The sequence below is a fragment of the Synchiropus splendidus genome, chromosome 2 (genome assembly GCF_027744825.2).
Source record: "Synchiropus splendidus isolate RoL2022-P1 chromosome 2, RoL_Sspl_1.0, whole genome shotgun sequence".
Lineage (NCBI taxonomy): Eukaryota > Metazoa > Chordata > Actinopteri > Syngnathiformes > Callionymidae > Synchiropus > Synchiropus splendidus.
Genome location: NC_071335.1, coordinates 32876962 through 32903670, shown reverse-complemented (window position 1 = coordinate 32903670; position 26709 = coordinate 32876962). Strand labels below are relative to the sequence as shown.

At 42.6% G+C, this 26709-nt stretch overlaps 1 protein-coding gene across 1 annotated transcript in view; it reads left to right on the top strand.

Moving 5' to 3' along the window:
* Positions 1-26709, top strand: part of LOC128753392 (zeta-sarcoglycan-like) — a 261646-nt gene that overhangs the window by 54464 nt on the left and 180473 nt on the right. Inside the window, exon 2 of the mRNA XM_053855066.1 lies at positions 23448-23550. The gene's annotated coding sequence lies outside the window, so the exon portion shown is untranslated. The remainder of the gene's footprint in view (positions 1-23447; positions 23551-26709) is intronic.

The window sequence follows — 26709 nt, the reverse complement described above, 5'->3', positions numbered from 1 at the left end:
ATAACCATTCAGAGAGGTCTGGCAAAATGTCGTTGCCATGGTGGAGGCGTTGGCATCGGGATCCTCGAGTCGGATAACCACTGGCAACACTCGGAGCCCAGAAAGTTCAGATGCTAGTCCCTCGGGATAGATAATCTGACCTTACCGTTTCACCTTTTGTTTTTATTATCGGAGTGATGCAACTATCTTCAAAAACAAGGCTGAGCTTTCTAGCCATTACTTATAGAGTTGGACTTATTCCATGTTTTTGCCGTGTGATTCTTCTCACACGTTCAGTACTTGACTTTATAAAACACAGCAACCTTCCGAGTTGCGTGGTGACGTATAATCGTTTCCGTGGAATCAAATAGTGTGACGTTCATAAAGAGTGGGCTAGGACATGAATCGAATTTTACTCCCTTGGTGTCCTACAGTGACGTTGGGAAAGTGGACTTTTGTGTTCTACGTTGATGGCTAGGTCAACCTTGTGCGTTGCCGGTCTTTCAGTGGAGTGAAAAACATAGAAAAACATCCATCCCTATGTGACATTCCATGGGAATGCCTGCCACAGACCAACAGAAGCCGCCTTCAAGAAATTCATTTTCAATTGCAAAACATTAAGGAGCGCCACCTCATGGCGTAACTCTTAGCCCAACCACTTCCTATGGCTATGGGAAATGCTGCGGGAATGGAAACTAAAAGCCCAATGCATCCACCAGCAACACAGCTGACTCGGGTGTTAGTTGAGGCGCTAAGTCCACTTAGTTGTAGTCAATATTTGATGCCTTTGGTGTGAGAATGTGTTGGTTGTTATTGTTAATTTACCGTAGTTTAGAATGCTAAGGTCACGTGGCAGAGATGTGAGGACTCCAGATTTCAGAGTAGCATCAACAGCAGACATAATGTTGCACTTTCACTAAAGCGGTGCATGTCCTTAGCTTTTGTCAACACAATTCTTACAACCCTGGAAGTTGTTTATTGTTGTATTAATATTGTTTGTAGCTGTGTTATAGAACGTCATGTGACATGAGCCCCTTGTCAGATGTATGCTCTCAATACATTTGTAGTTCCATTGACTTTGTTGAATTTTCACAATTTGTGATGGAGCGGCTCTTTTGTCAGAGGTTTACGGGTCCTGAAGCACATGTAGCCTCTCGACTTACAAACATTTGAAAGAGCTGAGTGCAAGATGACTCCAGGGGGTTGGTGGCAGAGCATCAACTACAAGTTGGCGGTTTGAGTACCATTTCTGGCAGATGGTCAGGCTGCGATGGTTCTTGTAACCTCAGGTGTTTGTCGACAGGCGTGGGAGTAAGGAGGTGAGGTGAGTTGTGCCATTTTCTAAAGAATCTTTAGTCATTTCTGGGCGAAAATGAAAGAAAAAATAAATAAAATGGAACACATAGGTACAACATTCTCACATTGGATCCATGGATATGAGTCCATGGATACGTTTTCGCTCCTAAAGGCTGCCAACTGTCATATATATTAGATGTGAAAATCGACCAAGCTTATTAGCTGCAATACAATAAATACCTCCACTACATAACTGGGGATCTATTAATAAATGGTCTATTGTTCCCGGCATGAGAAGAATTGTCATCAATAGCTGGCTGGGTGTTTGTTGTTGCATCCGCTAAATGTCTCATTTAATCACTGTCATATTCCATTCGCTGGGTTTATGTTACACCGTGTTTTCTTTGTGGATTTTATTAATTGTGGGGGTTGGTGACATCAAAACGTACATTATTTACGTCTGCTGCTCTGATGCTCTGACTGATGCACGTGATGTGCAGGCCGTGAAACAGCTCGGTCTATAAGTGCTCAATGGAGAAGAGGGCCAGAGGTTTTGTAACAGGTGCTTTATTCATGTAGATGAGTCATTCGACACGGAGCGAGGTTTCATACAGTCGCTCCTGCTTGTGTGTGTCTGAGTGTGAGTTTTCCATTGGTGTGTGCGCACATGTGTGCAGAGGGGAGATCCATCTGCGTGGGGACACAGATCATTCAGCATGCCACCACCTGAAGCGGAGCATGGAGAAAATTTTAATCAAAGCTCCCTGCAAGCCTGGTGGTCTGGTCGGAGCGTGTGTGTGTGTGTGAGTGTGTGTACATGTTTACTGGTGGCTGCAGGTGTACTAGAATCAGTGGATGGGGAATTATGACAAAGACTACTCTCAGAGGCGATAAAGGAGTAAATAGTCATCTGTGACCCTGGAGTCGTTTTTCATGAGAATAAAACTAAGGAATAGCAGCGGATGGCGCGGCCCATGAAAAATAGTGGCATGAAAAAGAGTGTGTGCTTGAAGATCACGGCTGCTCTTGTGGAGTAGAGCAGAATTGCTTCAGCGTTTTCCCTCAAAGAGCTGGGTTTTACATGAAAATATTATTTGAATAGACTAACTACTTAGCATGCTAGGCTAGATAGCTTTGTTATACTAAAAAAAAGTCACAGATTTAAATAAAATGTAGTCGTTGTTATTGATGCTTTTGTCCTCTCCAAAAGTGAAGCCTTTATTTTATTTGACTCCCGCTGGAATTCGCTGGATTGAAGCACACAGTGTTACTTTCTATTTCGACTCACACTGTTCCATTAAATCACATTAAATGTAAAGCGGAAGCTCACTCCATGTCCCGGCTCTGTGGTAAGGGGGGTCTGACTCAGAATCGGCTGCTCTGTTCTGACTGTTATGGCGACGAAAATAGGTATTTGTTAGGTTCTGAGTGCAGAACACTCAAAACAAACGGTGCAACATGTTTTATAAGGACTAATAAGTGGCTTGTGTCCAATTTATCCATTTAGCTAAGAGGAGATGACCTCACTTGATGGCAACACGACAGTGTGTGTTTGCTTCTGGTCATAATACAGCTCAGATGAGATAACATTTTTTACCTGACACTGAAATGTGAAACGCTTGTTTCAAAATGACTGACATTTCCAGGAAGAAGTAGTGCTGTGGAATTGAGTGGAAGGGTTCTTCAAACTAGCTAAACACTAAAATGATTTGGGGAACAAGGCAAGACATGTCCACTATGGTCAGACACATGTGTCCAATGTTGACGCTGAACCCTTTTGTGTTGCCTGTTGTATTGCAGTTTTGCAGTTTGGGTTTAGGAGGCGTGAGCAGTGACGCTGGTGAGCGTGATCACTACTTCATGTTTGATAGCACTGTATGTAGCCATGTGCTCGGCTGTTGGAGGTTCTGTTTGGACCATGAAATTAATGCCGTGCTCCAAACACCTGAGAAAGTTGGAGGTGGGAGTGACGTCTCAACCGTGTTCAGTGCATTGCAGTTATTGAAGTCAGAAAAGCGGATAGTAGTGATGTCTATGGAAGCTAATCTTGTCTGGATATGAGCATCTTCTTGATAAATAAGTGCTTTGTTTGCGAGTTGAAAACCCACTGGATGAAGAGGGAACAAAAATTCACCCGATGTGTTTGTTTCTTTTGGAACTGATTCAAAACTTCTACCTGTTTACATTCAGGGAAGCCATCTTGGATTATGTTCTTAGTTATCTTCTGACTGGGGTGATGTCACCGGGGCCAACTACCATCTTTCTTTATGCACAGCAACGTCCTGCCTTTTAAATCTGGTAATAGTAGGGAACAAGATACATGCTCGAATTGAACACCTACTGCTTCAATATGTGACACCCACAGATGACTTCTGTGTCAAAACTCTACTAGACAAGAGTCAGTATTTGACGTGTGGTGAGGAACCGGAATTCAGTTCACAGTCTTGCCACACTAAATAAATGAAGTTGTTCATGCTTCCCATTTTTGCTTTAAAGTTGCAGTTGGCTCTTAATGTTCTGTGCTGCACGTCCAGACAATCTTCCGACCCTTTGGAGATGAACCTGGAAAACAGAAGATGGCGATGTGCTGAGGTCTTTTCACATGAAGTGGTGTAACTTGCACATTGAAATGGATTATTTATGGAAATGTAAACATACTGGAAAATTGTATTGTCCTCTGACCACAAACAAAATAAAATATAATAAAATATTATAAATGCATGCAAATAATACTGTAACTACTACTACTGCTACTGATGCTACTTCTATTCCTTAAGATAATAACAATAATAATGATAGAGCACCTTATTGGGCAGTCATTGATCATGTCTATCCAATTTTTAAAGGCATCATCTCCTGCCTGTTACGGTCACGAATAAGATGACCATCGACATCAGAAGCGGACATGAGCTATCTAAAGTTGGTGTATCTGCAGTTCGCTCCAACCTTGGGAAGGCAAGTCTGACCACGACCAGCGTGTCTCGCCTCGCGTCTCTGGTTAGCCGTGATGCGCGAGTCTCCGCCAAAAACAACAGCAATCCTGCTCATGCGACATGCTACACTGACACCTACATGCTACACAGAGTTTATTTTGTGCAAAGAAACTGGAAGCGAAGGAAAAACATACCATTTCAGAATGGGCCAAAACTGGCCGTTAAAAGTACAATAACAGATAAAGCACCATCAGCCAAATGAATCCATTAAAGTGAGAGGTCAGTGGAAATAATTTGCGCTGCATAATTGATAATTCAAACTGTATGAATTGGAATTTAAAAGCGAATGTAATTAAAAATCTGACACACTCTTCACACACCAAAAAAAAAAAAAACCAAAACATTTCATTGGAAATATCTTTCTACCAGGGAATTATTTCCTGGAGTGACATTTTTATATAAAGGTTTTAGCCAACAGTCCTGTTTTTTCTGAAAGATTTTTAGAGATCAACTGCAACACATTATTGTGTCCCTGGAGACCCAAGTGAATTCTTAAAAAAAACAAAAAACAACCCCACTGGATTGAATGCAACTTCACTCGCTAGTTTCAAACACATGATTTGAATGTTTCACACCTCCTCGAATCAGTTCTTATGAACTCACCCTGAGTAAATCCGACCTCCTACCCCCCTGCTGTCTTTATTAATTACGCTCCTGTGTGGATTAGGGAGGATTTATTAGATGCTGAAGGCTTAGAGTTGCTGGCATTTTGCTTATTACTGATGATCGTGATAATCCCCTTTTCTACTACTGTGGGATCTGGTGTCTGGGGACATGAAACATGTTTTTAACGTATGATATTTCTCCTCTGTCTGTTTCATAAATCAATCTAACGTAAAATCAGTTTACAAACCAAAGACGGTCTTTCCAGGTCACCCAAAAATGCGCAAGCAGCTCAAACCTAAAAGGTGACATGACGATTTAACCGTCAAGTCATTGGATTTTATGTTCCGACAAGTGGTTTTAGGGTTCCTGCCTGTTTATAGGGAGCAGCCAGTTGGGGTAGGCTACTGTTTTATGGAGCCTAGAATCTTGCCCGTGCTACCATTAATTCTCAGTGGAATAGTTTACAGCCCAATGTGAAAGAGCCAGTATGAGGTTCAGACACTGAAAGTCTGGGACCATGGTTCTCCGACGGCGACAGATGTGCAGGTCGGAAATTAAATTCTGTTCCTCAGGGATGAGTTGGAATATCATGAGGTCTGAAGAGCAAGAGATTCTGGATACATGTGGCCAAAACATAGGTTGGGTTCCGCTGTAGAGATGAGTTCAAGAGGCACGGCCGTCCGGCAGAATCGCTGCTTAAAAGGAGGCAGAATAGGTGGCTTTGACATCTTGTCAAGAGACAAGAGTGAACCTGTGACCTTCTAGTGGGTGTATTTTTCAGGATTAATGGACCGCTGAGAGTGGAACGCGTGGGTGGGAGGGTTTGCTGCCAATGTGACAAACTGCTCAAGTAAAAAGACAAAAATCTAACAAACAAAAGCAATAAATAAATAAAAATAAAAATACCGGAATCCCGAAAAATGACCGACTCGCTCTTTTACTAGCAATAAAGACGATACAGCAAAACACAATGACATAAAGACCTGACAGTCGATCTGTCAGGTCGACTTCGTTTATCGATATCTTTCATCCCTCTTTCACAGATAAAGGTATGAAGTTCCCCACTAAAAGCATTTTCCAAATTGCTTCCCAGCAGTTTCTCCAATTCCCTTCCTCTGTTCTTCAACCTGCCCTCCCTCATCCACTCAAATTTGCGCCAACCCACTTTTCCTTCATTGATTTTTTCATCGCCACAATGTCATCCCCTCTTTCTTCTCTTCCCTTTGTCACCTCAATATTTCTACAGGTCTGGCTGTCCTATATCCCTTGCCTCCTTGTGGCGTCCCCCCTCTACCCCTCATTCACTGTCACCAAAGTCCTGCGCCAAGTCTACTTATTCACATTGGAACGCGTGCTGTCCTCGCTGTGCAACTTATTTTTTTTAACAACTGCAATCCTTTTAGCAAAAAGCCAGCAGAATTAATTACACCCAGCCATAAACTCCATCCACCCACTCACGCTACCCTCCCCCTTTGTCTCAATGTCAAATGATGGATGGCAGCTCGAGGTATTTCCCAGCTGGCATATAATGATTTCTGAGTTTTGTCTCTGTTTTGACCCCAAGCTACAGTGGGTCATGGTATTTGTCAACACAGGAGATTCAGCAAACATGTTGGCAAAGTACTGTGTCAAACACTGACTACAGTCATGCTGACTTTGGGGTCCAAAGTTGGCGCACAAGTCCGCCATCTGCGTTGTGAGCTGGTATGTGCTGAATCAGTTGTTACCCCACCCACGGCATTTCATGACGTTCAAAAGCAATGGTTGGGTTTTGGATCAAGAATCGTAAGCTGCTATTGGTCCCAGACCACTGATGCTGCTTATATATTATGCAACCTGCATAACAACCTGTCACTAGCCTGAGGCATTAGGAAATATAGTGCTACCTCAGTTTTCGAACATCCCGGACTTCGAACAAATTGGAGTTTGATCAAAAATTTCGAGATTTCTTTTCTTCGGATTTTGATCGAAAATCCAGAACTCGAAAGCCGGAAAAAACGTAACATGCGCGGACTGATCAGCTGACCCACAACGCGCTTTGTTATTGTGTATAACGCAGCCTCTGTATGCAGACGTGTCCCGTTAGCTACATTTACTGACTGTTTTTTCTTCATATTGAGGTGTAAAACCTTTCCTGTCTCCTCACTGGACCGTGGTAGAGTGTCACAGGGGAGGTGCTCGCTCTCCACACCTCCGAGGCTGGAGCACTCACTCCAGGGTTTGATGTCCTGTTGTGGGCTGGAGCTGGGACAGGGATGAGGCGAGTCTGGGACAGAGCGTGACTTGGTTTATGACTTTGTCACAGCCAAACTGCACAGAAGCGCACATTCAGAGCTGGACACGCACCGGGCACCTCTTCACTTCTGGAGAGACGTCACTCACTCGGCAACCCCTCCCACATGCAGCGGCCACACACATAGAGGAACAGCGCACCTGCAGCAGACACTCTACATTCACTCCTACAAAAGACTATTTTAAGGCTTGGAACGCATGATTTCTTTTTCCATTCATTGTAATGGGAAAAATCGATTCAGATTTCGAACAATTCGCTTCTCGAACGACCGTCTGGAACGGATTGTGGTTGAGAACCGAGGTACCACTGCATAGTGGGGTGGGAAACATGATTAAATTACTTGACAATAGCCCCTATTTTGATCAGCTGGACCTTAGTGTCACTTCAGTACATCATGAGGTTGTAGATATGAGAATGTGTCGACAAAATAGAAGCATCACTTGCTTCCCAAGGACAGCTGAAAATAAATGCACCAGTGGATGTAGTATAATACTGAAAACTTTTCCAGGGAGAGTTGGTCTTGTGGTTGTATATTTATATCACAAAACCAACAGCATGCTGTATAAAATAGAATAAACATTCCTTTGTGGCAATGCCAACAAGTCCACCTGCTTGGTATACGTTCGAAGCCAGATGTACCTCCACGGGTTTTTCCGTCATTAGATGGTGTATCCCAGAGCACAAAGCTCTTTTACTCTGCTTTCTCAGCCATTTTCTTGAGAGTGCCCCTCAGATTGCAGCCTGCGAGCCGCTGAGGTGATGTTCCCAAGTAACTTTTGCAGCTGGAATTTGTCCTTTCCACCCTGCCAGCTCTTGGCTGTTCACTCAGCTTATTTCTCCTTGTTCCTTCTTTCTCTCCAAGGACATTCAACTTGGCCATGGCGACTTCCTATGGCACCAAGTCAAAATTGTTTATAATAACAAGCTACTGATGCAGGCAAAAGTAGCTGATATTGATATTGAGCTGTATTAAGATACAAAAGAATCCAGGAAACATTTAGGATTAGCAAACACACATTGTGATAAAGCTCATTCTTCCTCTTCTCCTTTTGCACCTTCAACATTGATCTCACAACACTGTTGTTTTCTGTCTCCGACTGTTACGCCTACTTATTTGTAGATGTGCCTTCACATGAAAATAGAAAATGAATGGGAAAACAAACTGTCATTCCTCCATTGACAGACTCTGGTGTGCTATAAAAACCACAGCCTGCTGTACCAGCTTAGAAGGCGCAGGAGGCCTTCTGTGGGTTCACAAATATTTTGCGTTTGTCGTGAAAATAAAGACATGAAAACACCTTGACAGAGGTCATCTCTTCCTCAGGAAACACTGTTTTCGTGTTCAATAATTGCTCTTACTCTAATTTCCTCCCACAGTCCCATTTTTAACTGATGTGTGACCGTGTGGATGTCGGTCCAAATGCTTCCCTCCATCCACTAGAAAACCAGTGGAAGCTGATATTAGGAATGACTGGGAGGCTTTTTCATGCTCTTGCATCTTTCTGGGGTGTCACTTCAGGTTTCCCAAAGCAGCTGTGTGAGGGATAAAAACCTGATGAGGGTTAGGCTGAGGCCTCTCAGGGCTCGAAACTAAATCCGTTTGTGAATTTTTCAGCAGTGATTGCCGCTCTTCATTCGACTGGATCACGCATTGCTGCCAATAACCCACGAGAACAACAGTTTAATTTATTCATAAACACTCTCCGTGACTTATACACTGAATAAAAAATGCTTCATTACATACAGTCGTAATTCAAATAATCCTTTTTGCTTGAAGAGGATGGGCCAGCGGACGTCATAGAAACACAGTCATTCTCATTTGAAGCCGTCTCCTCCACATTTTGGTGATGGTACCAGTGTTGGCAACACAGGAACACGTTCCCTCTCAGCCTTTAATTGAATTCTCTTCTGTGCCAGTCTCAGTAATAGAGGCGAACATTATAACCGCCTCAATGTCAAATTTGGAATTGCATTGTTTTACCTTGTTCCTCATTTTAAGGTCAAACAATCCGTCTACATTTGGCCTAAATCCATTTCGTTTCACAGGAGTAGGGAGCACAGAAGACGGAGCAACCTTTACTGTGTCGACACTGCTTGTCTGTCGTGATGTGCTGACTGCACATCCGCAAAGGGGGGTTATGGGATTTTCCCACAATTAAGTAAGTTTTATTACACTGCTCTTTTATGAATGAAGTAGAATCTCGGTTTGCCCTTGAATTCAATGAGTACAATTAAAGTCAAGAATACATGAATATATTTTACATCAGGGTCAGTGGAGTTACTTCTTACTTCGCCCTTGCGCTTTCCTTTGTCATTCGTAAAATTGAGTTCTTTGAAGAAAGTATAATTGTGAATGAAATTGAATATAAATACATGAAATTACCCAACCCAGACTGTCTGTCTTCAAACCTGAGTCGGTACTTCCGCCTTCCCATCTGCGCTCGCCTCAGCAAGTCAGCCTCCTGCGCCTCCCTAATCTCACCTACCCTCTTCATGTCCTCATTTTGTGCATCCATGATCCTCATTGGTTATCTTCCTCTTCTCTTCTGACTTGTCACGTCGAGTGAGAGATTGTCACGGCCAGAACCTGAAAATATGGATTCAAAATCGTGAAGCCATTTGTAGCCTTTTTCAATTTGGTGTGCAGCTCTTTACTCAACAGGGAATGAAATTGAATAAGCTGAAAGCGCTTCCCTTGACCCTGTAAGTGTGTGGACTTGACAGGCCAATCCAGTTGGTACACACACACATATGCACACACACACACACACACACACATATATGCACCTTCACCCACAGGACACAATATTTATTGGACAGTAAGTATTATGCAGTTGCCTTCCTGTGTATGAGACCTTGAGATTGGTGTGTCTATTTTTTGGTCTGAATTACCCACCCAACACCGTGTACAGATATAGATTAAGAGGATTAGGAGTGCATAGATTTGCAGGGGGAAAAAACCCTCTCCCTCCCAACATGAGACAGTTATCACGAATGCCTGTGTGTTATCTAAAGATTACCCAATAGAAGCGTGTCGCAAACAGAGGCATTCATTAAACAGAATGGCATCACAGACCGAAGCAGTTTCAGGTCTGAAGTTGACAGGTTGCATTCACTTCACAAATGCTCTGAGAAAAGAAGTAGTTACGCTCCTACATGTGACACTAGATAAAGATGACAGATGACGTTTCTTGACACAGAGGGCGCAGGGTTTGCGCACACTAAACCACATACAAATCGAGTTATCAAGCTGCGCACAATAGTGTGCGGACTTGCTGCAACGAATATGCGGTGTCCAATGCTGCTCAGCATGTTCTGGGAAGAGAAAGAGGGAATGAATACCGTAGAGATGCACCCATTACATTTTAGAAGGAAATTAAATTGTTCATACTGTACATAAGCCACACTGGTCTAAAAGCAGCGGGTGCAGTGATGCTGTCTGCACCGTAGAAAGGTCAGTGGTGCTTAAAAATGGATGAGAGTCACTTCTAAACTAGTTTGAAAACGGGGTCCAGCATTGTGACTAACTCATGAAACAAACTGGTCAATGTTCACATCTTTTATTGACATTAAAGCTGTGTTTTCACCCGCGTGTCCGAAGTTTTGACACCACAGCTGGTCTCAGCTGCTGCTTCTCTTATCCGGTCCTCCAGGAGGTCGGCTCTGTTGATGGAGCTGCGGACACGCCTGCGAAAACAGCGCATTTTGAGTGCTTTAAGGTCAATAAAACACCTGCGATTTCCTGGGTTTGATGTGACAAAGCTCAATGTTTTGGCACCATGATGCTCTTTAGCCCGCAAAAATACATACATTAGCCAAGTCATATAAGCCACAGGGAAAAAAGTAGCGGCTCTTGTCTAGAAATTACAGTACAAGTGTTTATCCTACACGTTCTAACACCAAAGGTCGTCTAATAGCGTCAACATGCTGGTGGCAATCCAGAGCCAACCTTCTGGCTTTCTACTGAAGCCCATTCCGTGGTGTTTCCTGAAGCTGTGGGCTACATAGAAGAAAGATGGAGGTCAGGCCTCAAATGAACATGTATGCATTGTTGTGTACGTGTTTGCTTTGTGTAGCTAATGAGCCACGCTGACTCTAAGGTGTTACTATTGTAGAATAGTAACACAATTCAACTTTTTTTCAATATATATTTTTTAAGATTACATGGAATGAGTGTATTAATCCTTTCAGGAGAACACAATCCAGTACCCAGTGGTGATCATGTTCACTCCAATCATCCTGATGTAGTGTTGTGTTGTTACAGCTGTAGTTGTTTGTTAATAAATGTTTAATTTTCGTGTTCACTGGTGCGTTCAGACGCTCCGGGGGATGTTGTCTTTTTCAAGCGGTGGGGTTTTTTTTTTTAGTAAACGTGTGAAGTTTGTTCACAGATGACTAAGCTGATCCTTATCCGAACAAACAGGGTTTCATTTTCATGACTCCAAACAGATCTCAGTAAACTAGGTGACACAAAGGAGATATCTGCAATTCCACTTCAAATATGAGGAAGGGGTTCAGAGATTTAGCTTCCGTAGTTACAAACAGGATGAAAATTGTCCATCAGCCATGATATGAGCTTCACAGTGTGGCTTAAACTGCGTCACAACAGAAAAAGTTCCTTTCTAACTCGACTGTTATTTCCTCAAAGGTGGACCATTTTTAGTGACGGCTTTCCAGGAGGTGACAAGAGTTCACGCCGTTGTCATGGGGTATTGTAATTTACCGACTCATTTCAATATTGTTGTGTCCTAATTTTTGTGTCCCGCGTTGATTTATTCAGAGCGGCTCGTGATTAATTACAGCCAAGACTACACCGATGGCGAGGACTGCGTATAAATTAACGCGCACAAACATGCTTCATCTTGCATATAATTGCTCTCAAGTGGACCCACGCATCTTCCATCATGGGTTCTACGGCGCTGATGTGTGTATATCTGTCTGGGCTCGCTGTGTGCGCGTGTATCTGGGGAGGAGTGACATTTCCATGTGTCACGTTCAAGCGCTTGTTTGATCTTCCCTCTTTCATCTTCTCTGCAAAGAAAACTGACGTCGCCGGCTCTTCCTCTCGACTCTTCTCTCCCGCCATTTTAAGACATGATTGTAGCTGATCCCTCCGCATGGGTGTGTTTGTGTGTATGTAATAAACAAGTGTGTCCTCTCAACCTTGGGGCGAAAGAGAGTAAAGGGTACATTGCCTTCTTGCTCATTCACATTGCATTAGTGAAGGATATGATTCTGTTTATGTTCACGGTCTGTGGTCGCTTCTTTAGCATGTTGTGTCAAGTGTGTGTGTGTGTGTGTGTGTGTGTGTGTAACACCCTCTTCTACTGGCTTCCTGTCAGTGGATGCATCATTGATTTCTCAAGAAAAAAAAAAAAAAAAAACGTCATACAAAAACACATCTACAAAGCAAGTCTGAGAGACGCTACTTAGTTTCTGACCTTAGAATCTTTTAGTACAATATGCAACTCCACATAAATTGGTGAACTAGAACATTCATTTGTAGTCGCTAAAGATGAGTGTTTTTACTCTTGATATTTTGGCAGGAGCACTTATTCAACACATTTGAAGTTTCTAATGAAATAAAGAAGTACCTGTGAGTCCTGAAATTGTTGTTTCAAACAAATTCTCAAGGGTGCTTTGGCACACTGTGATGTTAAAGTTAGTCTTCCAATGGACTGGTATTTCAATGGAGTAAAATGGTTCCCTTCCCACATGACTTTCTCAAAGTCGCTACCTCAATGGACAATATGCACGTGGTGCTTCTGGGGTTAAATTAGCTTCCTTCCGGATTAAAGTGTCGCAACTCCCCGTACGTCAACATGTAGTTAAAAGGGTAAAAAGTATTCCCATTGATGCACATTTTTGCTACAGTTCAATAAATTTTGATTTTGGCATTGATTTTTATCCCCAATAGCCTGTAATAAAGTCGACACGTCAGCCGATCATGACGCGAACGTCACCATCATCTATTGCTAATATATATAACGTTTTGTGCGTGCTCGAAAGTGCCATCGAATTCTTCATTTGAAGTTTAATTTCTTTTATTATTTATTGGTTTATTAACATTTGAATGCAACTGTCGTCGCACATCAGGCAGAGACAAGTGAGCTCAGAAGGCAGGGAACATGTTGATACATTAGGTTTTCATCTGAAGCACAGTTAGCCTTCCGCGTAGTCAGCGTGTCCTGTCAAGGAAAGACTGAGGTTGGTCCTTTCACTCAGTATCATCAATTTTGTCACTTGGTATATATAGCACCTTGCAAAATCCACTTAGGCTTAAATGTGTATGATCCAGACCACCCACCTTTTGTTCTTCCTATCTCCAACCCTGCTGGTCATCTTGCAATGCAGACGACTGACAGCGACGCCAACACTGGATTTGAAAACAGTCGCCTTGGAAGTGAAACTATGCTGGACGAGTTCACAAGTTGACACGAGAACACTTCCGTCTACCTCCAACATGAACCCAGCTCTGTATGCGTTTTTAGAATGTGCTCCTTTTCCGAGGGCTAATGTAGTGAGACGTCTTAAGAAGTATAATTAGATCAAACGCATTTAAAACAAGGACTTATTTATGGTTACTGATACCAACACAGAATGGTTAGAGCAATTATTATAATCTCATCCCACTCTTAGGAAAACTCATTTTCCGCATCTTTATCTGATCGCAAAAATGCATTCCGTCTTAATCAGATTTGGGTGGGAAGTGTTCGTGCCCATAATAGATGTTGTTTTATCCCTCCCGACTTTTGCAGCATTGAAACTATCCAAGGCTCATAACACGGCGTTCCTGTCAGTGTTTTAAATATGGACACAGAACACCAGATGTTTCCCCCGCAACAACTAAATTGACAGCAGTAAGTCTCTATTGTGCACCTCCCAGGCATTTTTACTATTCTACTTTGCTCATCCAAACATATTTCTAACAAGCTGTGCACTGCTAGCAGTCTTCATGACTGCTTTTCTCTTTCTTCCTCTAGTCACATCCTCTTCTCCCAGTCCCCTGTAAGCCAGTTATTACATCCGGACCACCATCAGTCCTCTCATTCGCTTCCCTCCCTTGGGTGTCGGTTTGTCAGCCAGTCCTCATTTTACTCTTCAATCTCTTTTACTACCTTCTGTGGACAGACTAATGAGTGACTCCTGTCTTTGGAATGGAGAGAGAAACTTTTCAAGAATGGTGAGCTCACGTCTGTAAAGGCTGTGTTTTGGTTCAAGGTCGCTGTGCGACACCAGCAAATAACCATCCTTTTTGCCCCGCTGATCTGGTAAAAAGGAGTTAAATGAAAAGCTAAAATGTTGTTTAAACCAACGAGAATGTCATGATGATTCCAGATGAAAGAGTGGCTCATCAATGCGCACACGTATACACGGCCATGCCGGCTCACATAAGCAGAGATTAAGTCGCAGGCAGAATGTTTGTCACACACAACAAAAACCTCTTACTCATACCATCAATCAGCCTCCCCGGTGTAATACGCACACGCACATACATAACCATCACTCACTCTAGGGAATGTGCCGGCATCTCATTGATGCTCATTCTCTCATGACAATGTTGCAAAGTCTTCCGAACACCTCTCAGACGGATTGGCTTGTCGTCTTCATGACAGCTGATTATGGATTTAAAGTGCAGCCCCTGGCGTCTGTAGAGAGCATAAGCCTGACAATAAAAGAGTCATACACGTATATTGCCCCCCCCTCCATTTACCTTGCCCTACAAAGGTGGGCTCTCTCTTTCAGAGAGGTTGAAGATGACAAAACAAAGGGAGTACCTGTTGCACTGAAGATGTCGCGGGCAGATTTATATTTGGTGCTGGTGGATTGATCGTGAGCTCTTTCCCACAGCGCAGACAGACAGATGACAAGTGGCTGAACTGTTGTCGCGGTAATGCAGTCGCAGTCGGCGCAACCTGTAATGCTGAAACGGAGGAAAAACAGAGGACAGCTTAGTCAAAGCCGGGCGAGCTGTCTTCCTCGCCTGCCACCTGGCTTTAAGAGGTCTCCATCAAACAGCAACCACGATATATGCAGCTGCTACGTTGAGTTGAGACTAACTTGAAGCCATATTGGACTTTTACTTTCTATCACATGAAAATATCCATTCCTCCTGGTCCAACTTTGTGGGCCCCTTTTCCCAACTTTCGATGGGACTGAAATTTCTGATGGCCGCTCCACAACACTTCGTAAACAATTTGGCAGTATGCTTCAGGTCATTGTCCATTTGGAAGACCAATTTTCGCCCAAGCTTTAACCTTCTGGTTGATGGCTAGAGATGGCCATTCAATCCTTCCACATAATGTTGTTTCCTCATGATGCCATCTGTTTTGCCCAGTGCACCAGTCCCTCCTGCAGCAAAACTACCCCTCACCATCACACTGTCACGACCGTTCCTCACACAGGATGGAATTCTGAGGCAGTTCAGTGACAAATTTTGTCAGGACTTAGTTGCTATGTGCATTTGTAAGCTGTATTCAGGCTGTTGTATGTTGCTCTAGAAGAAATGGACTCTTCTTGCTGTGTGGCCTGAAGGACTTTCTTTGTGGATGATGCCATTATCTCACTAGCTTCAGCAGACATCTTCACAACTCCTTTTGTTCTTAGGTAGATACAGCATACATACTTTGTATGGAATCTTTCCTCTTTCTCGCCAGTATTTATGGCACTTGTATAACTGTTTGAATAATGACAGCGGCACCATCAGACATCTGGAAATTGTACTCAAGGTTGAAGCAGACCTGTGCATGGCCACAATTTCTTTTGTCTTTCTGATGTTAGCACACAAAGAAGCCTGCAGAACTGCTTGCAACCGTGTGTTGTTGCAGACTTTTAATCTGTGCACACCTCCACATGAGGGCTGGGATGATGCGCCACGAATCCTCCACTCATTGTCCAAAAATATGATGGTACCGGACCTCTGGTGTTCAACCTTCAACCATGGTTTCAGTTCATTTATTATCCCAGTATCACATTGGTTAATTATATTATTTACTCTTTTTATATGTATACACAAAGATGTTTATGTATAACTAAGTGCAAGTGCACATGAAAGAAAACAGTTGGAGTTAAATTGCAATGTGCAGGAACGAGTTCTTGCAGTAAAAGTTTAAGAATAAATTGTTTCAGTGATACGCTACGCACAGACACAGGCTGCACAAGAAAACCATTATGACCAATATCCAGTTAATTTTTGGTGTGACAATCTCAGGGGATGGACGGTGAGAAGCTCCATATATGTTAGCCTTATGTGGCTAACTTTTTTTAGCATCATCTACGTGGGTCCTTGAACGAGTTCGTCTTACATAATGCCTCAAATTATTGTTTGACTTGGGTCTGAAAACACATGTGTGCTGCATATATTGTGCGTGTTTTTGACTGGTTGCTCTGTTGAGTATGGTCATATTTGTGATTCCTGATGTAAACAACAAAAAGATCAGCGGCAAGCATGAAACAAGGTTTGTGGTTGACTGGTGTTCTTGCTCTATTGTGAAGGGAGAGCGCAAAAGTGACATAGATCACTGTCGTGCGTGATGAGGGGGGTGAATTTTGTGATGTTAATATCTTGAATATTGCCGAGTTAGGTGACCACACTCGCTTTACCCCATTGTAAAGGGGAATCTACATTGCCTATGACAGTCCTCAAATAGTGGGGCGGAGTGTGGAGCGATGCCAGTGGGGGCGCATGTGACCTTGGAAGATACTTTTTTACCGTACTAGAATAAAGTCTTAATAGCACATCCATTCATTCATTTTATTTTCCGGCAAATTGATGCACTTTAAATCTTTTCTGTTACAGACATAGCAGCATTAAAGTTAAGTTGATCTATATTACTTTCTTTTTTCTTTTCTCTAATGTTATAAGAATACAATGTTATGTAGAGGTGTAATGATTTTATGGGCAAAGGAGAGTATTTACGCAGGCGGCAGAAAGTTGGGGGGTGCCAAATGTTTACTTCTTCCTGGTGGGGGCACAACAGAAAATAATTGAGAAGCACTGGCCTACAGTCAGAGCAGACGAAAAACACATTTTTTTTCTTTCCTATTAAAATACCGACTTTATCGACCTGGGGAAAATGACGTTGGTCAGCGTGGTAAATTTTGGTCGATTTATCGCCCAGGCTTACCTCACAGTTACGTATTTTTGGGGAAAATGTAACTCAAAAATGTCGAGACAATGTCTCTCATTTCTCATTCATTTATTTATATTTATTAGTAACCTTTTAGTGCCTCTGCAAGTGTGTGTCTTTATATTGAAACATGACCCGTGCTCAAATGAGGGAATGAACAATGCTGCAGTTGTTGAGACCAAATTGGAAATCTTAATTACATTGTCGCCGAGCGAGGGTTCGTATTAGTCGCCTCATGATTATGGTCCCTCACTGACAGACCTTTGGACATACCGACACACTGAGGCCAAAACAAACCACGTGTTCTCCACCGTGGAAGATATCGGCTTCACTGACTCTCATTTAATCTCTTTGGAAAGCAAAGAGATTGACACTATCTCAGCCACTTCAAAGTGTGTGTGGGGGGCACTCAGTGACATGCTGTGCTAATCCCAGCGTTGGATGTTAACAATCCCTAAGGTTGTATTGAATAGAGTTCCCAAACTGCTTGGTATAAGAGAGCATGAGAATCAAATCTGTCCCCAGGGCTGGACACTGGAGTTTGTGAGCGCAGGATTTTCTTTTTTTTATTTTCTTACCCATTTTGCAGATGAGCCGCAAATTAAACAAGAAAATAGCCCACTGGCCACATCCCCCTCTATTTAGTTTGAAAAAGTAGCGTCATGCTAAAGCAATATTTTAGGCAAAATAAATCCGGAATGAGGACCGAAAACGGCAAAGTCGTGAAGAACAAGTGAGGAGACGGATGAATACAAATGACAGTCCTGTTTGCTCTTGAGCGCTCGCTCCTACCACAAGTGGGTGACGTGATGGGAAGCAGATGAAAGAGAACTCAAAGAAGGAAGGATCTTTTCTTTTACTTTTTTCAACAGTTGAGGAGCTGAATGGGAGCAGGGGCCGCCGACACAGTGTGTGATGTCTAGTTTCGTGAGCGAAGCCCTCTTGACTTAATGCACTTGACTGCTTGCAGAGGTGACTTCAGAGTCCATTTATTTTTGCTGTGAGCGCTGCTTTCCGGCCTCACCATCTTTCTCTAATCTGTCTCGGCTGACAGTGCTTTGCTACTTCACAAAGTTGCTGAGAGTTGACAACAATCCATTTTCTATTTTGGGAGTGAATCAGAATTTCTTGGACAACTGGACAGCTGATACACTTTATTGGTTCTTTTCTCAGCATTGTTACCAATTTATTTGACATGTCTGCTGCATCCTCCCTGAGTCAGCTCCAAAAAAAGAGAGAGGGATGGAAGTTGAAAGAGATTGCCTGTGACTTGATGTGCTCTTTTTGGTTTTCAGCATAAGCATTTATTTGATCTGTGCATTCTGTATTTATACCCTGAACCATAGCAGAAGACATGCTTGTGTGGCAAGACAAGAAATGCAGTGAATAGCACAGGAAGCGACTCAAACTTAGAGAGAAGTCTAAATGATAGATCAATAAATGTGGAATAAAAGTCTTTATAAACTAAATCCCTATCCCAACCAGTGAAAAAGGAATTTGGAGTGATGGGATCTTTTCATAACTTGTCATAACTGTCAGTTTATAGGTCAGAGTGTGCTTGCCAAACAAACTGCAGCCAAACTGTTTTTCTGCTGAATGTAATCTGTTACAAACTGTTCTATTTTATGGTGTTTGAGGACAGTCAGTCAGGCTGAAACAGTGGATGAAAGTTGCCAGTTATCCACTTTACCACACGCCTATCTTGGGTCTGTGCTTGAGAGCTTTGTTGGGGAACATTTTGAGGACTAAGAGTGAACCCATCCCCTAGACTTCTACTTAAGATGGTGCGTCACCAAGATGTAATGACACAGATGAGTCAATAATATTGTATCTGTCATCATTTTGGGTTTGTCTGAATGTTTGGATTTCTTGTACGTATATGTGTGTGCGAGCTAGTGATGGTGCTTTCTTGGGTTTGGCGCCCCCTGTTAAGTCATTTGAAGTCGCTGAGGGGAGAAAAGGTGACGCATGTGTCACGTGTTAGCTAGCTTCAGTCACTTTGGAACCGGAAAAGAAAGGGCTTGAGCCATGTTGGAGCTGAAAGAAAGAGCAAGTTTAACTTCTCCTTAGTTTTGGTTTTGATGGCGAATGACCACGGAATCTTCCGTGTCCACGGCTACATGGCATGAGAAATGGTCGATACGTCAAGTCAATCTGAACCGCAACAAAACTTTGGGAGCAGTTAAAAATATTATTTGAGTGTTTTATTGAAATGAATTAAGACTTGCAAAAGTAGGTTCTTAAAAAAAACATTTACCTCTTCATTCTGAACTTTCTAAATACTTACATTGTAAATATAAAATGGTGTCAGGCGCACACACACACACACACGGTACATACACCTACTATCACAATACCTGCAATGCTTCTGAAACCCGGAGGCTCAGATGTGGGCCATGAACTCCACAGAAGATGCCTGCAGAACCGAGATAAATCATGTAGTTGTTTCCACGCGTCGGGCAGCTCCGACTTTGGCTGCCAAATCGAACACCTACTGAGCGACTCACTAGGTAAGTTTAATGAGAAATTCAAGCTGCTGAAAAGGTTTATTGGCTGCCATTTGTGGATAAAACAAAACGTCTGCCTTTTAAAAATATAAAAGTTATTGTCAAGCCGACGCCTGGCGGGAGGACAATGAAGAAGAAAATGCTCGGTATCCTGTCTAGAAACAGAAAATGCCGACATTGCTGTGATTTATTAACGGAGTCCACTGTACGGTTCTGGACTTTTCATTTTTTGAAATGATCCATGTCCAAGTCAAATTCAAGTCATTTCAGAATCTCTTTGTTCTCTGTGTGAAGTAAACAGGTCAAAGCACAAATTAACATAGTTCTGTATGTCGCCTAAATCCGTCTCCATGCTCTATAAGCAGCTCCACTGCAGTCCTCTGCTGCTCTGCAACTCAAACAGCCGTATTTCCCCACAGGTTATACCTGCTGCAATGGCTTCCTTGGACATAGTTTATATAAGAGTCTCCAGCTCAAAGGCAGCTCAGAATCATACAGTTGTGTTTTACGCATCTGCACTTTGACTTGTGTGCACTTTTGGCTGTTATTTTCTTCCTTGTCACCACCGATCTGTTTAGTCTTTCCATGTCAGGTGGCCTCTCCGTCCACGATGAGAGCATCTGCTTGCAGATCTGCTCCTGGAGATGTTGCGAGAGAAAACATTAAATCATCTGGATCTGGCCATATGCTCCTCCCATTGGGTCCAACTTCCTGCACTGACTGCAACAGATGTCAAGAGCATATGCCACTGAGAATCCAAACAAATTGTTCCATTTGGATGTGATTATGAAATCAAACAGATCTAATTTATCAATTACATTTTCTTCCAAGAAGATCAATTTGTGATCACTCCAGCTCCGAACCAAGATGAGGCTGTGCTCCGTGGGGGTTCCACGATCACCAGGGCCATCACCAATGCAGCGGCCCGCTCTAGCTGTGTGCTAGGGACCTGGGTGTCAGTCCTGACTCTTCTGGTTTGAAGCTATGCTTTTACCATGACCACTCACTCACACCACTGACTGCGCCACTTATCGGCAAACCCAAGGCATGAGGGCCAAATCTGGCCTGTTATGATTTTTGGTAGCCCGCAACTTTTAACTTTTAAAATGTTATCATATCTGAATTATGTTTCATACTGATCCACTACAAAACAGGTGGATTTTGTGACTCACTAAATTCCCAGTGTTCCAGGTTTGATGTGGAACGGCCTGTTATTTGGAACTAGAACTCTATTTCTAAGTTTCCAACAGGGGATGCAGAAGGAAGGAACTTAGATGAAAGTGAATACATAGTATGTAAATAAATGAAAACAAAAATAAATACAAATAACATCTGACTTCTGACCTGCTCGACTTACGTCCACCCATACTTAGGACCATGGCCAGCAGATGCTTATTTATTTATTTATTTTTATTCAGTGTCTGGCACCGCAGCATGTAGCACCCTGGCAAAGCGTATGACAGTTACAGCAGCACAGTATCCCAGCATCTCACTCTCACACAGCCATCTACCACTGCAGTAGCACCTATAACCCTCGTGTCGGCTATTTTCAATGGCATTCGACTTACGTCCACTCTGACTTACGACCGGTTGGTCGGAACCGATCCCGGCCGTAAATCGGACGTTACTTGTAAAGACATAAATAAAAACGAAAATATCAGGGCTTATACCACAGGTGTCCAAGCTGCTCCTCTAAAGCAACCCCAGACTGACGTCAATCGATTACACTCCTGAGACACCTGGTTGAAAGTGTCCACTTCACTGTTTGGAACAAAAATCTGCACCCGCTGCTGCCCTCTGTGGAACAGTTTCGACCCCCTTGCTCAGACTCTTACGGAGCTTTCCTCTCCGCTATTCACCCTTCACTGTTCAGCCTCGCACCTCTTCACTCCAGGTTGTGTGTCGTTTCCTCTACTCAAAGGCAGCATTGACACACCTGGTTTGTCGTCCACAAAGACTTGCCTTGCAATGAAATGATAAGACACTGCACTCCTGAGCCCGGACACAAATTCATGCCGAACACGTGCCTACTCTGACTTGATGTTTTGCGCTTGATCAAGTTATTTCTCAGTCAAGCTGAAACTGTAGAAGAAGTTATGACTGACCTCCGCCATAGCAACAGAATAATACATTCCACAACCCGAGTAAAAGTAAGAGAGTGTGTCTAGTTGTTGAAAATGTTTCAAGGGATGTACTGTATTAGTTATGTGTGTTGTCACAACGGAATAAAACAAGAGGCCTATCATGTGACACAAAAAAGTGTGTGTGAGAGGAAGAGGGGAAGATTTGAATAGGGGAAAGATAATGGGTGAAGAAGTGGTGTTGTCACCAAAAGGCCCCGCTCTTATGGCCAGTAAGCAGTGATGGGTACGTGAGGTTTCATGAAACAATGTCGTGATTTTCAAAGGCCACCAGATGGCGCCGTATACTGTAAATTGTTTGGACTTGAAGAACTAATGCAATGCAACCTCAATACTGCAATGCTGTTTCATGATACCTCATCTACAATAACTTCTATATACTGTTTAAGAACGGTGGCAACTAGTTTTCATTGAGTTCAACCCCTCTGGATGAAATAGATACACTGTTGCATTGTAGTACAGAAAGATTCCGTGGTCATTGTCATCGTCCTGTTCCTTTCAGACGTTTCCAACTCGTGTTCTTTGAGCTTGACAGAGGTTTGGCGCACCACCTGGAGGCAATGTGACAATCACACCGTTTTTTTTTTTTTTTTATCCTGCTCTCTTTTCTGTTCAGCCTACATCTGCCTCAATTTCCTTTGGACTTGCGAGTAACTTCCCCCTCCCCTTGTTTTGGAGTTAACCCCATCGTTTTCGGGTTATTCGTTGCCTGTGGATTATTGTGCCTATTGTGTGAGTGCTAGAATAAACTTTTGACTGAGACTCTGTTGATTCGTGTTTGGATCCGCGGTTTCCAGCAGATCATATTGGAATATGACCACTTGGTCGCGCATCAATTATTGGAACATGCTCTTATAGCTACTCTCTTGCTTCAGTGGAGCAGAACTGACAATCACAAATGTGCTTAACGCAGTTCTTCACACACTAAGTTGGACAAAATGTCAACCTCTGCTAATAACTCCCCTTGTAAAGCGCCCCTTATACATTGAAAAGAAACCTTACAAACACAATAAAATATTTTATTATTACTATTTACATCACAGCAAGACAGACAATGTACTGGGAAATGATAAGAAAGGTAACATATATAAAAGCTCTTGCATTACATTTACCATGTGCAGCATGTTTTAAAATATATAATTCTTCCATAGTGTCTTTCAATCTTCCATAGTCTCACTCATAGTGAGAAAAATAAATGCGCAATTGAGGATAGCTTTTGCTTGTAGGATGCGGCGACCGTCGTCAGCTACCAGCGAGATGAGACAATCCGTTTTGGATCCGAAATTGGCGAGTCGATATCGGTCTGGCGTGAAACGTCAGTGGGAATTTTTGTTTGTTCGAACTTAATTTTCCCCGTATAAAAGTTGTTATACGCCGTACATGATTTGAAATTGTAAAAAAAAAAATATATAACGGGGGAAAACGTATAAGTTGACCGACTTCCCTGTGTGGTGTTTGGGAGCATGGGATGCTAACAAAAACTCTTTTTTTTCTCCCTGCAGAACACATTTCTAAGGAAAAAGGGTAATGAAGGAGGACGGCAGAAATCGAAATCGGCCTAAAGTTCTCTGTGCAGTGCTTTACTGAAGCTACATCAAGTCAGAGGTGAGTCCTTGATGTCTTCGTCTCGCATTCGACGAGGGATCCGTGTTTGTTCTCCAATTGCAGGGTCACATTCCATACACCATACTTGTGCCAGGAGGTGTTATTAGAGTGCAAAAGTGGTAAAGTCAGGTTGTGAATTATGGGATGTATTGTATTAGCAATGTGTGTTGTCACAAAGGAATACAACAAGAGGCCTGTCACATGACACATGGACAAAAAAAAAGGGTATTGTGTATGTTGTGTGTGAGTGGACTCAGAAGAAGGGTTTCAGAATTAAGTGAGAAGATTTGAATAGGGGAAAGATAATGGATGAAAAAAACAGTGTTGTAAATCACGCCGACACACATACACACGAGCACTATGCATTTAGTTCGACCTTGAGTGCGGCTGCTGCCAGCTGCCTCTCGTGAGCATGTTGTGTATTGTCCTGTCTCTCCTCTTGCTGCTGAAAAGCGATGCTTATCTCCTCAACAGCAGATAAATGAGAGCACAGGAGAGATAGACACGGAGAGGGAGAAAAGAGGGCAGTGTTGAGGAAAAGTAAGACGGATAGGGAAAAAAAAAGTGAGAAAGAAGAGACCTGATATCGTAGCTGGCGAGTCACAGATTAAACGGAAAAGAGACGCGTTGAATAATAGATTATATACCCAAATAAAAGCAATATTGCTGATGAGTCTGCCCTACATTTGCCAAAGAACAGTCACATCCAATGAGGAAGAAGTGTCTTCTTTTGGAGTGAAAAAAGTTTCGGATTTCTTAATAATGACAAGCGTCTGAGGCTCTGCTGACGCAGCTGTATTGAAGTATACTTTATTCATTAGCATTTTTTTTCTTAAACATCCGGCGCAACTGCAGACTAATTTAAGCAATGTCAGTATCATATGGACTGTTATTTAATGAATTTTATTGAAGACTCTTCAGATCCGCGTTTTATTGGCTTTAAAAAAACGCTGTTTGAGAAAGGGAAGCTTTGATTGTGGATGTTTTTAGATAAGAGTTTGGCCTGTTAGCTGAATTCCTTGGATCTCTGTGCGTCGTAAACAGGACACACTATTCAGAGTTACAGAAAGCATTGGATTTTCTGAGCCAAACATGCGCAACCACACACATGTACCACTATCTTTAAGGGAACATTTCATTGACTATCATCCTTTCCCCAGCCTCTCACCCGAAACCTAACCAACCAAACAAATGGCTGACCTTAACCAGAACGCATCAGCAACCTTAAACCCAGTTGTCATGACCTAGTTATTTTGAAGTTTTAATCCTCAAATAGATCCTTAAACCAAGTACACACACGTATATAACACACAAGTAGATGCCCATTCAGCAACGTCTGTAAATTCCTTACAGCTGGAAGCGGACTATTGCACAGAAGAGAAATAAAACAGAAATCATAAACTAAACTCTTTGAAAATCATTTGGAAATGTGGTGTAAAGTACTGCACTGTGGATGACTATGAACCCTGGAGCGTCGGCAGAATTAGTCACAAAAAAAAAAAAAGCGTTGCCAACACTTCAGTAAGTAAAGTCACTACCCTAAAAGTCACTCAGAAGGCTGTCAATTCTCACCCAAATTTGAGGTGTCACACTCACCCTCGCCACACTTCCCATTTCTCGCACATTTCTAGACAAGTGCTTGGTCACTGCAGGGGGCAAAAAAAATATGAGCGTGACGTAAGAGTCAAGCACATGCGCAGAATCACGAAGTAGCTCTTTTCTATTGGTAGAAAAAATCTATAAAAAGACAGAACATGGTTCTGTGTTTTTTGCATTTTTGCGTTCGAGGTCAGAGGGGCCGCGCTGGTGTAGATGGTGGTGCAATGATTGCATCCAGCCGTATGGGCAACAGCCTCTGTCAACAAAGAAAAAAAAAACACGAGAAAGAAGTATATCATGCGCGAAAATATTTCAGAAGTGCTAACTTGGAAACACTCTTTCAAAGATGCATGCTGTCTCCATCACTCATTACCTAGGAAATATGGAAACCTGAGAGTTCCTCTGTGTATCTCGCAGCAAGCAGTTGGCCATCTGGATTGAAAAAAAACAAAAAAAAAACAAACATAAAAAAAAAAAAAAATAGAAATGATTGAATCCCCCCGACTGTGTCTGCCCTTCCTCTGTCCCTGTGTGGCTTATATGAACGAGCCGTGGCATTGTAGCTTTGGTTATATTTATCAGTGCCAGACAGATAACACAGCTGTGTTTTATTTTCCCCAGAAGATGCCACATTAATTCACAATCTTTTACTTTAAAGTCAGCGTGCCCTTGACAAAAGACATACATAGACTATGCAGTGTAATTTGGTAGATATTTCCCTTTCCTCGGTGGGAATTCTGCCAAGTGAAATGACCATCTGGATCCCCTGTATTGACCCCAGCGCTATCAATGATGATTTCAATGCTCAAAAATATATGAATTATATCGTTAAAATACCAGTGGTGGGCCGTGCATTTCACACCTATGCCTTCAGTCATGTCCAAGCTAGTTTGGTTAAAAAATAAATAAATATTATAATGCCATCATTTATGACATCACAACTGAAGAACAGCAATGAAAACATATCTGCCCATGAAAATCCATATACCATACATTCCAGACTATAGAGCGCACCTGAATATTAGCCTCACCCACCAAATTTCAGAAGGAAAATAGACTTGTTCAAACATTAGCTGCACTGGTGTATAAGATGCAAGTGCAGTAGTGCGGTCAGTAGTGCAGCTGCCTTAAAATGCAAGAGGATCGCTTCTAAACTAGTTTTGCAAACGGGGTCCAGCATGGAGACTGAGTCATGAAACAAATGGGGCAATGTTGTGAGCTTGAATCATGAACTCCTCACGTCTTTTACTGACATTCAAGCGCCCAAAATGAACTGTTTTCGCATGCGTCTCCGAGGATCTCCGACACCACAGCTGGTCTCAGCTGCTGCTTCTCGTCTCCAGTCATCCAGGAGATCGGTTCTGTTGGTGGAGCTACGGACATACGGGCGAAAACAGCGCATTTTGAGCCCATTGGTTTGATGTGGCAAGGCTCGATATTGACGCTGTAAACATATATATATATATATATATATATATATATATATATATATATATGTTTACAGCAATCATACGCCTCTACTATATAAAAGTAGTGGCTTATTGTCTGCAGGGTTCAGAC